This window comes from Bombyx mori, chromosome 9, assembly GCF_030269925.1.
Source record: "Bombyx mori chromosome 9, ASM3026992v2".
In the NCBI taxonomy this organism is placed as follows: Eukaryota; Metazoa; Arthropoda; class Insecta; order Lepidoptera; family Bombycidae; genus Bombyx; species Bombyx mori.
In genome coordinates, this window is record NC_085115.1 from 4,626,284 (window position 1) to 4,638,806 (window position 12,523).

The window sequence follows — 12,523 nt, forward strand, 5'->3', positions numbered from 1 at the left end:
TATCCTGCAACATGAGGTCGGCGCAGGATGTCCTCTGCTTCCATTCAGGCCTATCATACATTTTACACCTTTCTCTCGCATATTCTCTTTCACACAAAACAACTTATTTAGCCTTTTTAACCCTTTGAGCGCGAACCGTCGACAGATCGACTCTCTATATCGCATATAAAGTGCGGAGCGTCGGAATACCGATTATTGCGCAGTTTGTATATAGGTATTAGGTATCGACCTGTAAGGACAGGTCTTAGTGCGCATATGTTTAATATTTTTAATAAGCTAATAAGATTTATAAATAACAATTTAAAATTATTTTGCTGTGAATTTAGCATTTGTTTTTGAACTGTTTTTTAGGTTACAGTTTTTTATAAGGGAGCTTTTTTCAAAAATCCTTTAGTAATTTCTCCAAAATATGTGAAAATAAGTTCAGCTAAAAGAGTTAAAACAGATCTCCCTACATTACCGTCGACTTTCATACCCAGGGTATTTTCGACCATAATAATATAATCATCCTCTCTATGCACAGCTCCTAACATGACAGCCTTTCACTCTTTATTCTCTCTGTCAAGGTGCTACTTTACAAAACTATTACAAATATTATTCTTAATAAGGTCGCATTTAAAAAGCGCTTAAATTCTTTCGACAAAGTCGTCGTGGCCTAACGGATAAGACGTCCGGTGCATTCGTGTTGAAACGATGCACCGGTGTTCGAATCCCGCAGGCGGGTACCAATTTTTCAAATGAAATACGTACTCAACAAATATGTTCACGATTGACTTCCACGGTTAAGAAATAACATCGTGTAATAAAAATGAAACCCGCAAAATTATAATTTGCGCGATTAGTGGTGGTAGGACCTCTTATGAGTCCGCGCGGGTAGGTACCACCGCCCTGCTTATTCCTGCCGTGAAGCAGTAATGCGTTTCGGTTTGAAGGGTGGGGCAGCCGTCGTTACTATACTTGAGACCTTAGAACTTGTATCTCAAGGTGGGTGGCGCATTTACGTTGTGGATGTCTATGGGCTCCAGTAACCACTTCACACCAGGTGGACTGTGAGCTCGTCCACCCATCTAAGCAATCAAAAAAAAAAGCCAATCCAATGACGTGGTTGTAAGTACTTAGACAAGTTCCGTAAAAGGAAATCACTACGGAATTTTGTTGGCGAATAACGAGTTTCCTTTATAAATAGAATTTATTTTAATTAATTTAAAAAAAAAAACCGAACAGAATGGATTTAAGTGTACAATTATACATATTTTTACATTTGTCGCTTACATTAAGTTACTAGGCAGATGAGAATTTATTTTTGCTGGCCATTTTTTTATAAGTGTTAGAATTACAAACATAGTTTTATGTAATAAGATAGAACTGCTTAGTGACATCATGACATCTTTCACTGCTTAGACAAGAAACTCATTTAATTCCACGTAGACGCTTTGGTATTTATAAATAAAAGATAACACGTTATATTGTATTTTTATTTCCGCCTGGTTACAACACATTAACATTTTTTTTTTTAAATATGAATTAAAACCACAAAATTCAAAGTAACTAAGTCATTTACTTCCACCATTTCTAAGTTGTTTTGAATCGTTTTCAATAATTCAAATTGCGTTCAATCGCATCGATATTGTAGAAACAAAAAAAAATTATTTACACATAATCGTTTGCTCGATGTAGGAATCGATCCCACGACCCTCGGCGCAATAGTCAGAAGAGCTAACTACCGCACCATCGAGCCAAAAAAATTTTTTTTTTTCATTTTTATTTATTGATTATATAGCCCATAGACATCTACAACGTAAATGCGCCACCCATCTTGAGAAATAAGTTCTAAGGTCTCAGTATGGTTACAACGGCTACCCCACCCTTCAAACCGAAACGCAAAAATTATCTACATATAATACTGCCGTGAAGCAGTATTATATATAGATAATTTTTAACGTAGCAACAAAGATTTTAACGTACCTACAAACCTTATCGCAACGTGTGTGGTAGGTGTAGTACCTATTATTAAAGTGTTGCTAGTTACAAAACGTAATGTTAGATGCACGATGAACATCGAGGTCAGAACGATATCTATTTCTATTTCTCACAATAAATGTTTTTAAATTACGAACATAAAGCCATTTCGTAATTCGAACGCTTTTTTTTTTAAATGCATTATAATAATAGACTGCTTATTTTATTACAGTATAAATTGTAATTTTTGTATAATATTTGCTCAAAACGAGTCGTACGGATTATTCTTTACTGGACTTGTTTTTTTTTATTGCCCGAGCGGCTACCGTCGCCCATGGACGTCAGCAAAGCCAGCGTCGGAGCCAAGCCGCTGCTTACCTTTTTTTTTTTCGGGTATAGGGCCGAACCTCCTACGAGGTACCCGCGCAAAAGGGGCGCGCGGGGTATGTGAGACTCAACGATCTGCATAGTGTTGTGAGCAGACCACGGGCCCAAGGATTTTAGGGCCCACCCACTAAACGACTCCCCTGCACTCTTATACCCGACGTCCGATCCCCTCCGAGGTCAGAACCCGGATGAGGTAGCCGCTGCTTACCACAGATAAGATTTTTTTAACAATAAATTATTTAGTCCGTTAACATTGATAGGTGAATTTATATTTAGAATTTTTGAAATATATCAAAATAGGTTTTTTTTTTTATCGATAACACTAAAGTTAGTCAATAGTTACTACAGGAACAAAAAAAGTTTCCTCACAGACAGGAGATAATTATACTTAAATCTTTATCAGTCCATATTGGAATATAGATTATATTAAAGACATCAAAAGAGAATAAGAAAAATATAAGCATAATTCTTATTAATATTGAATCTTTATACGTGACAAGACTAATTACAGCATGGTTGTTACCTACACAAAGAATACTGACGTTTATGAAATGCTCATCTGAACTATCTATTCATTCAAATCTAAACAAATATTTTCTTTTAAAATGTAGGCACCTCTTAGTTTGATCGCTGGTATGAATGTACCTTTATATAATTTTAAGCAAGGTAACAATTAAAACTAGCAATTCGACCAAAAAGATTTTCTACACGATTTCTTTGAAGTTGTTTGGTCCGAAGAAAATAAATCTTGATATCGTGTTTCTTAAAATCTAAATTTATTGGATCAGTGTCAAATGTACTTTTTCACTTCTCGTACTCAATTAAGACCTTATTTACAAAAGCGGTGTAGCTTAATGGAAAAAATAACAGCGTATTTTTTCATGTATAATATTAATCAAATTCAAATGCAATTAAACAATACGATTTAGAGACAGTTTTCACTGAGTTTTACCAATACATTTTGTTTTATTGTTGTAGAGAAGAAATTTATATCAATGTATGTTGTACATCTCATGTACATGTCGATCTCTTCTCTCGATCTTTAAGCCCTAGTCAAATATCTATCTCTGAGGTTATCTTATATTATAATGTTTTTGTTTCTCTTCTTACATTTAATTTCAGTTTACCGAAGCTACGAGTCGACGGGTGTGAATTTCAAGACAAAGCCCATCTGTTCTTTATCAAGACCGCATAGGAGTGAACAGATTTACGATTATTTAAGTACTAAAAGAAACAAATTAAGATAATCCAGAAAAAAAAACCCATAAAAAAGTCGTAAAGTCATCAAGCTGCTTCTGTTATCGTGAACGACCACGAATATTTTTTACGACCACGTCGAGTTTCACGTGGAACAAGTAAACAATTAAAAAGTAGTTCATTGTTACATAAACAAAAGATAGATAATGATCATTGTAAACTGACACTTACGAAACAGGAATTAAGATTGATGATAGAACAACTCGTGTAACGCATGGAGAGCCGCGTGATGGCCAATAGAATAGAACAATTGAAAACATTAATTAATCTTGTGAAATTCACAACTCTGCAAATACACGTGATCTTAGTAATCGTATAAAAAGATGTGCTATCCAAATAATCATCGCGATTCTCTTGAAATCATCTTACTATACCAGCCGTTTCAGACTTATAATAATGACTTTTTTATTTATTGGAAGGAAGTCCCTTATGGGACGATGCGGAGGGGTACCTTAACCAGGAAAAAACGTCCGTAACGTAAGATTTTTATTGTTTATTAGTCTTAGTATGATGGCTATACATTGTCTAATGTATAGTCTACTTGATGACGGTTATTATTATTATTCATATGAATAGCTGTTTCTTGGTATATTATTATAATATATTTTTTATAAATCATTGTGAATAAAATAAAGTTGATAACTTTGTAAAGTAGTTTTTTTATCAATAAATCATAATAAAAAATGTATACCCGAATAATTATTTTCTTTATACCTCGAACAGAACTTAAAAAAATAAATTTTATAATAAGGAACTTCGTTCCTATCCGGTGTCCCACGACATCACACATCTTTTTTTGTGAGCTGATAACAATGACAAAATTAAGAGCGTGTAACTATATTCCCATTGTGTCTATCCGGAATGTTTTCAGCATCGAACGCCTGATGAAGACAGCCTGAAAAATGTCGAATAATTTACGATCTATAGAAAATTAAATTTAACGGACAAGCACAGGCAAACAATATGCAGAGCTATATATTAGTCCAACCTTATCACAACACTTAGCCCACTGAGTTTCTCGCCGGATCTTCTCAGTTGGTCGCGTTTCCGATCTGGTGGATTCTGCGGAGCACTGCTCTTGCTTAGGCCAGTGTTAGCACCACTTCGTTTTGAGCCCCGTGGGGTGACCTATACGTTAGGGCGAAGCTGGTATGGTCAAGTCTATCAACATAGGTAGGAAACAATATCACAAAAACTTCACTGTCAAAACCACGTTAAAATTGGTTCAGCCATTATATAGATTTGTACAAAGACTTAACAACAAGTCTATACATGATGTTACTATATAAATACTATATAAATATATAGATTTGTGTGCTTGGGAAGTGACGTCGTTTGATAGTTGAATTTTCGACAGGTACCCAGAAATTTGCCTACCGCGATACAGTACAGCAAATTACATACCGTGACAGTGGGTATCTTACAAAAAAGGAATTACGGAAGGGTGATGGGGAGTATTGAGAAGCCTCAAATGTGGTAGTACCTATTGTGAGTCCGCGCGGGTAGGTTATTTCCTGCCTATTTCTACCGTGAAGCAATGATGCGTTCCGGTTTGAAGGGTGGGGCAGCCGTTGTAACTATACTGTAGAGCTTAGAACTTATATCTCAAGGTGGGTGGCGCATTTACGTTGTGGATGTCTATGGGCTCCAGTAACCACTTCACACCAGGTGGACTGTGAGCTCGTCCACCCATCTAAGCAATCAAAAAAAAAAGCCAATCCAATGACGTGGTTGTAAGTACTTAGACAAGTTCCGTAAAAGGAAATCACTACGGAATTTTGTTGGCGAATAACGAGTTTCCTTTATAAATAGAATTTATTTTAATTAATTTAAAAAAAAAAACCGAACAGAATGGATTTAAGTGTACAATTATACATATTTTTACATTTGTCGCTTACATTAAGTTACTAGGCAGATGAGAATTTATTTTTGCTGGCCATTTTTTTATAAGTGTTAGAATTACAAACATAGTTTTATGTAATAAGATAGAACTGCTTAGTGACATCATGACATCTTTCACTGCTTAGACAAGAAACTCATTTAATTCCACGTAGACGCTTTGGTATTTATAAATAAAAGATAACACGTTATATTGTATTTTTATTTCCGCCTGGTTACAACACATTAACATTTTTTTTTTTAAATATGAATTAAAACCACAAAATTCAAAGTAACTAAGTCATTTACTTCCACCATTTCTAAGTTGTTTTGAATCGTTTTCAATAATTCAAATTGCGTTCAATCGCATCGATATTGTAGAAACAAAAAAAAAATATTTACACATAATCGTTTGCTCGATGTAGGAATCGATCCCACGACCCTCGGCGCAATAGTCAGAAGAGCTAACTACCGCACCATCGAGCCAAAAAAATTTTTTTTTTTCATTTTTATTTATTGATTATATAGCCCATAGACATCTACAACGTAAATGCGCCACCCATCTTGAGAAATAAGTTCTAAGGTCTCAGTATGGTTACAACGGCTACCCCACCCTTCAAACCGAAACGCAAAAATTATCTACATATAATACTGCCGTGAAGCAGTATTATATATAGATAATTTTTAACGTAGCAACAAAGATTTTAACGTACCTACAAACCTTATCGCAACGTGTGTGGTAGGTGTAGTACCTATTATTAAAGTGTTGCTAGTTACAAAACGTAATGTTAGATGCACGATGAACATCGAGGTCAGAACGATATCTATTTCTATTTCTCACAATAAATGTTTTTAAATTACGAACATAAAGCCATTTCGTAATTCGAACGCTTTTTTTTTTAAATGCATTATAATAATAGACTGCTTATTTTATTACAGTATAAATTGTAATTTTTGTATAATATTTGCTCAAAACGAGTCGTACGGATTATTCTTTACTGGACTTGTTTTTTTTTATTGCCCGAGCGGCTACCGTCGCCCATGGACGTCAGCAAAGCCAGCGTCGGAGCCAAGCCGCTGCTTACCTTTTTTTTTTTCGGGTATAGGGCCGAACCTCCTACGAGGTACCCGCGCAAAAGGGGCGCGCGGGGTATGTGAGACTCAACGATCTGCATAGTGTTGTGAGCAGACCACGGGCCCAAGGATTTTAGGGCCCACCCACTAAACGACTCCCCTGCACTCTTATACCCGACGTCCGATCCCCTCCGAGGTCAGAACCCGGATGAGGTAGCCGCTGCTTACCACAGATAAGATTTTTTTAACAATAAATTATTTAGTCCGTTAACATTGATAGGTGAATTTATATTTAGAATTTTTGAAATATATCAAAATAGGTTTTTTTTTTTATCGATAACACTAAAGTTAGTCAATAGTTACTACAGGAACAAAAAAAGTTTCCTCACAGACAGGAGATAATTATACTTAAATCTTTATCAGTCCATATTGGAATATAGATTATATTAAAGACATCAAAAGAGAATAAGAAAAATATAAGCATAATTCTTATTAATATTGAATCTTTATACGTGACAAGACTAATTACAGCATGGTTGTTACCTACACAAAGAATACTGACGTTTATGAAATGCTCATCTGAACTATCTATTCATTCAAATCTAAACAAATATTTTCTTTTAAAATGTAGGCACCTCTTAGTTTGATCGCTGGTATGAATGTACCTTTATATAATTTTAAGCAAGGTAACAATTAAAACTAGCAATTCGACCAAAAAGATTTTCTACACGATTTCTTTGAAGTTGTTTGGTCCGAAGAAAATAAATCTTGATATCGTGTTTCTTAAAATCTAAATTTATTGGATCAGTGTCAAATGTACTTTTTCACTTCTCGTACTCAATTAAGACCTTATTTACAAAAGCGGTGTAGCTTAATGGAAAAAATAACAGCGTATTTTTTCATGTATAATATTAATCAAATTCAAATGCAATTAAACAATACGATTTAGAGACAGTTTTCACTGAGTTTTACCAATACATTTTGTTTTATTGTTGTAGAGAAGAAATTTATATCAATGTATGTTGTACATCTCATGTACATGTCGATCTCTTCTCTCGATCTTTAAGCCCTAGTCAAATATCTATCTCTGAGGTTATCTTATATTATAATGTTTTTGTTTCTCTTCTTACATTTAATTTCAGTTTACCGAAGCTACGAGTCGACGGGTGTGAATTTCAAGACAAAGCCCATCTGTTCTTTATCAAGACCGCATAGGAGTGAACAGATTTACGATTATTTAAGTACTAAAAGAAACAAATTAAGATAATCCAGAAAAAAAAACCCATAAAAAAGTCGTAAAGTCATCAAGCTGCTTCTGTTATCGTGAACGACCACGAATATTTTTTACGACCACGTCGAGTTTCACGTGGAACAAGTAAACAATTAAAAAGTAGTTCATTGTTACATAAACAAAAGATAGATAATGATCATTGTAAACTGACACTTACGAAACAGGAATTAAGATTGATGATAGAACAACTCGTGTAACGCATGGAGAGCCGCGTGATGGCCAATAGAATAGAACAATTGAAAACATTAATTAATCTTGTGAAATTCACAACTCTGCAAATACACGTGATCTTAGTAATCGTATAAAAAGATGTGCTATCCAAATAATCATCGCGATTCTCTTGAAATCATCTTACTATACCAGCCGTTTCAGACTTATAATAATGACTTTTTTATTTATTGGAAGGAAGTCCCTTATGGGACGATGCGGAGGGGTACCTTAACCAGGAAAAAACGTCCGTAACGTAAGATTTTTATTGTTTATTAGTCTTAGTATGATGGCTATACATTGTCTAATGTATAGTCTACTTGATGACGGTTATTATTATTATTCATATGAATAGCTGTTTCTTGGTATATTATTATAATATATTTTTTATAAATCATTGTGAATAAAATAAAGTTGATAACTTTGTAAAGTAGTTTTTTTATCAATAAATCATAATAAAAAATGTATACCCGAATAATTATTTTCTTTATACCTCGAACAGAACTTAAAAAAATAAATTTTATAATAAGGAACTTCGTTCCTATCCGGTGTCCCACGACATCACACATCTTTTTTTGTGAGCTGATAACAATGACAAAATTAAGAGCGTGTAACTATATTCCCATTGTGTCTATCCGGAATGTTTTCAGCATCGAACGCCTGATGAAGACAGCCTGAAAAATGTCGAATAATTTACGATCTATAGAAAATTAAATTTAACGGACAAGCACAGGCAAACAATATGCAGAGCTATATATTAGTCCAACCTTATCACAACACTTAGCCCACTGAGTTTCTCGCCGGATCTTCTCAGTTGGTCGCGTTTCCGATCTGGTGGATTCTGCGGAGCACTGCTCTTGCTTAGGCCAGTGTTAGCACCACTTCGTTTTGAGCCCCGTGGGGTGACCTATACGTTAGGGCGAAGCTGGTATGGTCAAGTCTATCAGCATAGGTAGGAAACAATATCACAAAAACTTCACTGTCAAAACCACGTTAAAATTGGTTCAGCCATTATATAGATTTGTACAAAGACTTAACAACAAGTCTATACATGATGTTACTATATAAATACTATATAAATATATAGATTTGTGTGCTTGGGAAGTGACGTCGTTTGATAGTTGAATTTTCGACAGGTACCCAGAAATTTGCCTACCGCGATACAGTACAGCAAATTACATACCGTGACAGTGGGTATCTTACAAAAAAGGAATTACGGAAGGGTGATGGGGAGTATTGAGAAGCCTCAAATGTGGTAGTACCTATTGTGAGTCCGCGCGGGTAGGTTATTTCCTGCCTATTTCTACCGTGAAGCAATGATGCGTTCCGGTTTGAAGGGTGGGGCAGCCGTTGTAACTATACTGTAGAGCTTAGAACTTATATCTCAAGGTGAGTGGCGCATTTACGTTGTAGATGTCTATGGGCTCCAGTGACCACTTAACATCAGGTGGGCTGTGAGCTTGTCCACCCATCTAAGCAATAAAAAAAAAGGTGAAAACGTCAGGTGGGTTTACTACGGGGACTTCAACGTCGTGTCTTAAGATGTCACAGGACCTTTGGTGATCGTCCATTGCGAAGTGAAGCGATGACTCGGACTATCTAGAGCATTCAAAATATTTATACATTCAAATCGTTGGCATTTATAGCACGAGGTGGTAGGGTGTTTTGCCGTGAAGCAGTAATGGGTTTCGGTTTGAAAGCTGACGGTATTTACGTTGTTGATGGCTCCGGCAAGCTCACAGCGGGTGAACCGTGAGCTCATCCATCCATCTAGGCAATAAAAAAACGTGTGGCACTCGGGAACCGCCGCGGTTAAGCTATTGCATAGCATTTTTATCAACTCATGCAATTATAATTAGACAATGATAATTTAATATTAAAACAATAATAAAACAAGACCACGCTATATTAAACATTAATAAAAACAAAACTCTTAAGCTAGACCGCGCGACAGATAGATGGGCAGAATTTTCATGATGCGCATGCAGTGTGACGTCACGCCACGCGCTTATTCACAATCACTACACAAGCGCAACGTGTGAATGTGTTGAACGCGAGCTACATGGTAGGCGGAGTGAGGGGTGTTAGGTTTTTTTCGTTACGGAATTTCATGATTCGGTCGCCGCGCTCAAGGCCCGCGATAAAAGCTATGCAATAGCTTAAAAAGTGTTTGTTCAAACAACTATCTTGCGATAAAACATCTTCTTGTTAGACCATAACCTACATGTTAGCAGGTACCGTCGTTTGAATTTCTAATGTTTGCAAAACTTTCCACATTTATTCGTAAACAATAATTTTTAGTAGGTAAACGAAGGAAGGACATATTCAAAGGTTAATGAACTTCGTAATGACGTACATTTTACCAAAAATTTTGCTGATTAATTTATAAACGGGTTTTCAAGATTAGGCCAAATAAATTAAATGTCATCAGGAAAATGTTTCAGAACATTTTTATATTCAATTTGTTACTTGAAGCGATATTTGTAGCAATATACCAACGTTTTTTTTTAAATGTATTCATAATGTTTTTCTAGTGTGATCATATATATTTGCTGGTGTGGTTGTATTTTAAAATGCTGTTTCACAATCTTTTAATCATTTATTTATTCATTGATTTATGTATACACAAAAAAGAAGACATAGTACAGAGTAATAGGAAAATTATGTACAAAGGCACTGCTTATTTCTTTAAGTAATCTCTTCCAGCAGACCTGCGAGAGGATTATGAGCATAATAATTAAAAGTGATGAGTGTGTGTAGAACAGTTAAAATAACTAATACAACATGAGAATTATTGTAATGCACATACACATAGCAAATATTGTTAAACTTGAATACAAAATATTATAAGTAGCACGGTATATACGAATCATAATTGTTGTATAATATTTCTTTCGAGTTTCGCGACCCGCATACGTAACAAACTGCGTAATAAACTATTTTTACTGCTTAATCTCGTGTCTGAGACCACATAAACTATGTAGCATTCAAACAAAGTTGACAGTGTTGACTCACAATACGACCTACCAGTATATGCAATCACTAAAGACTATCTATTTGAGGCACTAAGCAGGCATCATTTTGGCGGGGTGGGACAACCTTTATGCAACGCAATTGGGAGATAGACTTTATGTCTCAAAGCGGCATTTACTTTTTGAGGTCAGGTGAGACGTTCACTTGACTGCCGAATCTGTATATTAATACGTGAAGTAAAAACTTTGTACCCCTTTTTACGAAAATTGCGCGGACGGAGGAGTATGAAATTTCCCACACTTATGGAGAATATTTTTTTTAATTATGCATAAAAAATACATTAAATAAATAAAAATAATATTACATACACTACCATGTATTTGACACACACGCAGGTATACTATTTATTTATTGTCAAACTTTTCTAATTGCTTATATAGTCTGTGGTCTAATTGAGAATAGATTGAATATTGTTTGTCTTTATTAATATTTGTCTATAGTGTAGTCTTGGCGAAATCTCTGATTATAGAAGTATAATATTCTTTACCAATAGAATCAAAATGGTGTACAAAACTTATAATTTCAATCAATTATAGTCGAATTTCAACTACCAGAGGACCACTAGTAATAATAAAAATGCCAATCTCTCATCACAATGTAATACCTATAAAATACAGACAGTTTAATACAGAGAGGACGCTGTTACACACTGAATCTCTTACTATTCTTCTACGACACCCAGAGGAAGAGAGATACCTACAGGAAGAGATGCTGTGCTGCTATTCTATGTCTACAACATCTAATAAGATATTTCATGCTATAGCGTTCGATTGATTAGGTTTATCGACTTCTATACCCACAAGGTATCGCCCGATAGCAACGCTACAATAAACATTACATGATCGTTTTGTGTTACAATGCAATAAAAAATCCCTTAGTATCAGATCCAGACTTATCTCTCTTATTATGCTTTTGAAATTTTCGCACGTCATGATTTCAGAATAAGTTAGGCCTTAATCACACCGATAAACATTAGTTTACTCTTTAAACAAAATTACATTTGAAACTCACTATTTTGTTTAATACAAATAGTATGGATCTTAAAACTTTGTACATTAAAATAAAAATCCGAAATATGACAATTTATAAGATCCAATACTAATTTTAATTATCTGACTGACTACCGACAACTAAAGCCGAAATTTGAGTAAAATTCCTTTGACACTTTTCTTTTTTTTTTTTTTTTTTTCCTACCTATGCTGATAGCCTTGAGAGGCTATTTCAGCTTCACCCTAACGTGTGTAGGTGAGCTCACGGGGCTCAAACCGGAGAGTTGCTAACACTGACCCTAGCAAGAGCAGTGCTTCGCAGAATCTACCACCGGATCGGAAACGCGACCCACTGAGAAGATCCGGCGAGAAACTCAGTGGGCTGTGTCTAGGGGTTAATTCGCTCATCGAGCCCTTCGTCGCAAGCGACGGGTTCGACGAGGACGGT

General features: G+C 35.3%; 1 protein-coding gene and 1 long non-coding RNA gene across 8 annotated transcripts in view; one reads left to right on the forward strand and one right to left on the reverse strand.

Annotated features, from left to right (window-relative positions):
* The window catches only part of LOC134199341 (uncharacterized), a 49,268-nt gene extending 45,014 nt beyond the window's left edge, over window positions 1–4,254 (forward strand). The window contains exon 2 of the long non-coding RNA XR_009973794.1: window positions 3,469–4,254. This is a non-coding gene — a long non-coding RNA (uncharacterized LOC134199341). The remainder of the gene's footprint in view (window positions 1–3,468) is intronic.
* LOC101735549 (uncharacterized) overlaps window positions 1–12,523 on the reverse strand; it is a 285,974-nt gene that overhangs the window by 58,942 nt on the left and 214,509 nt on the right. The gene's annotated exons all lie outside the window — the stretch shown is intronic.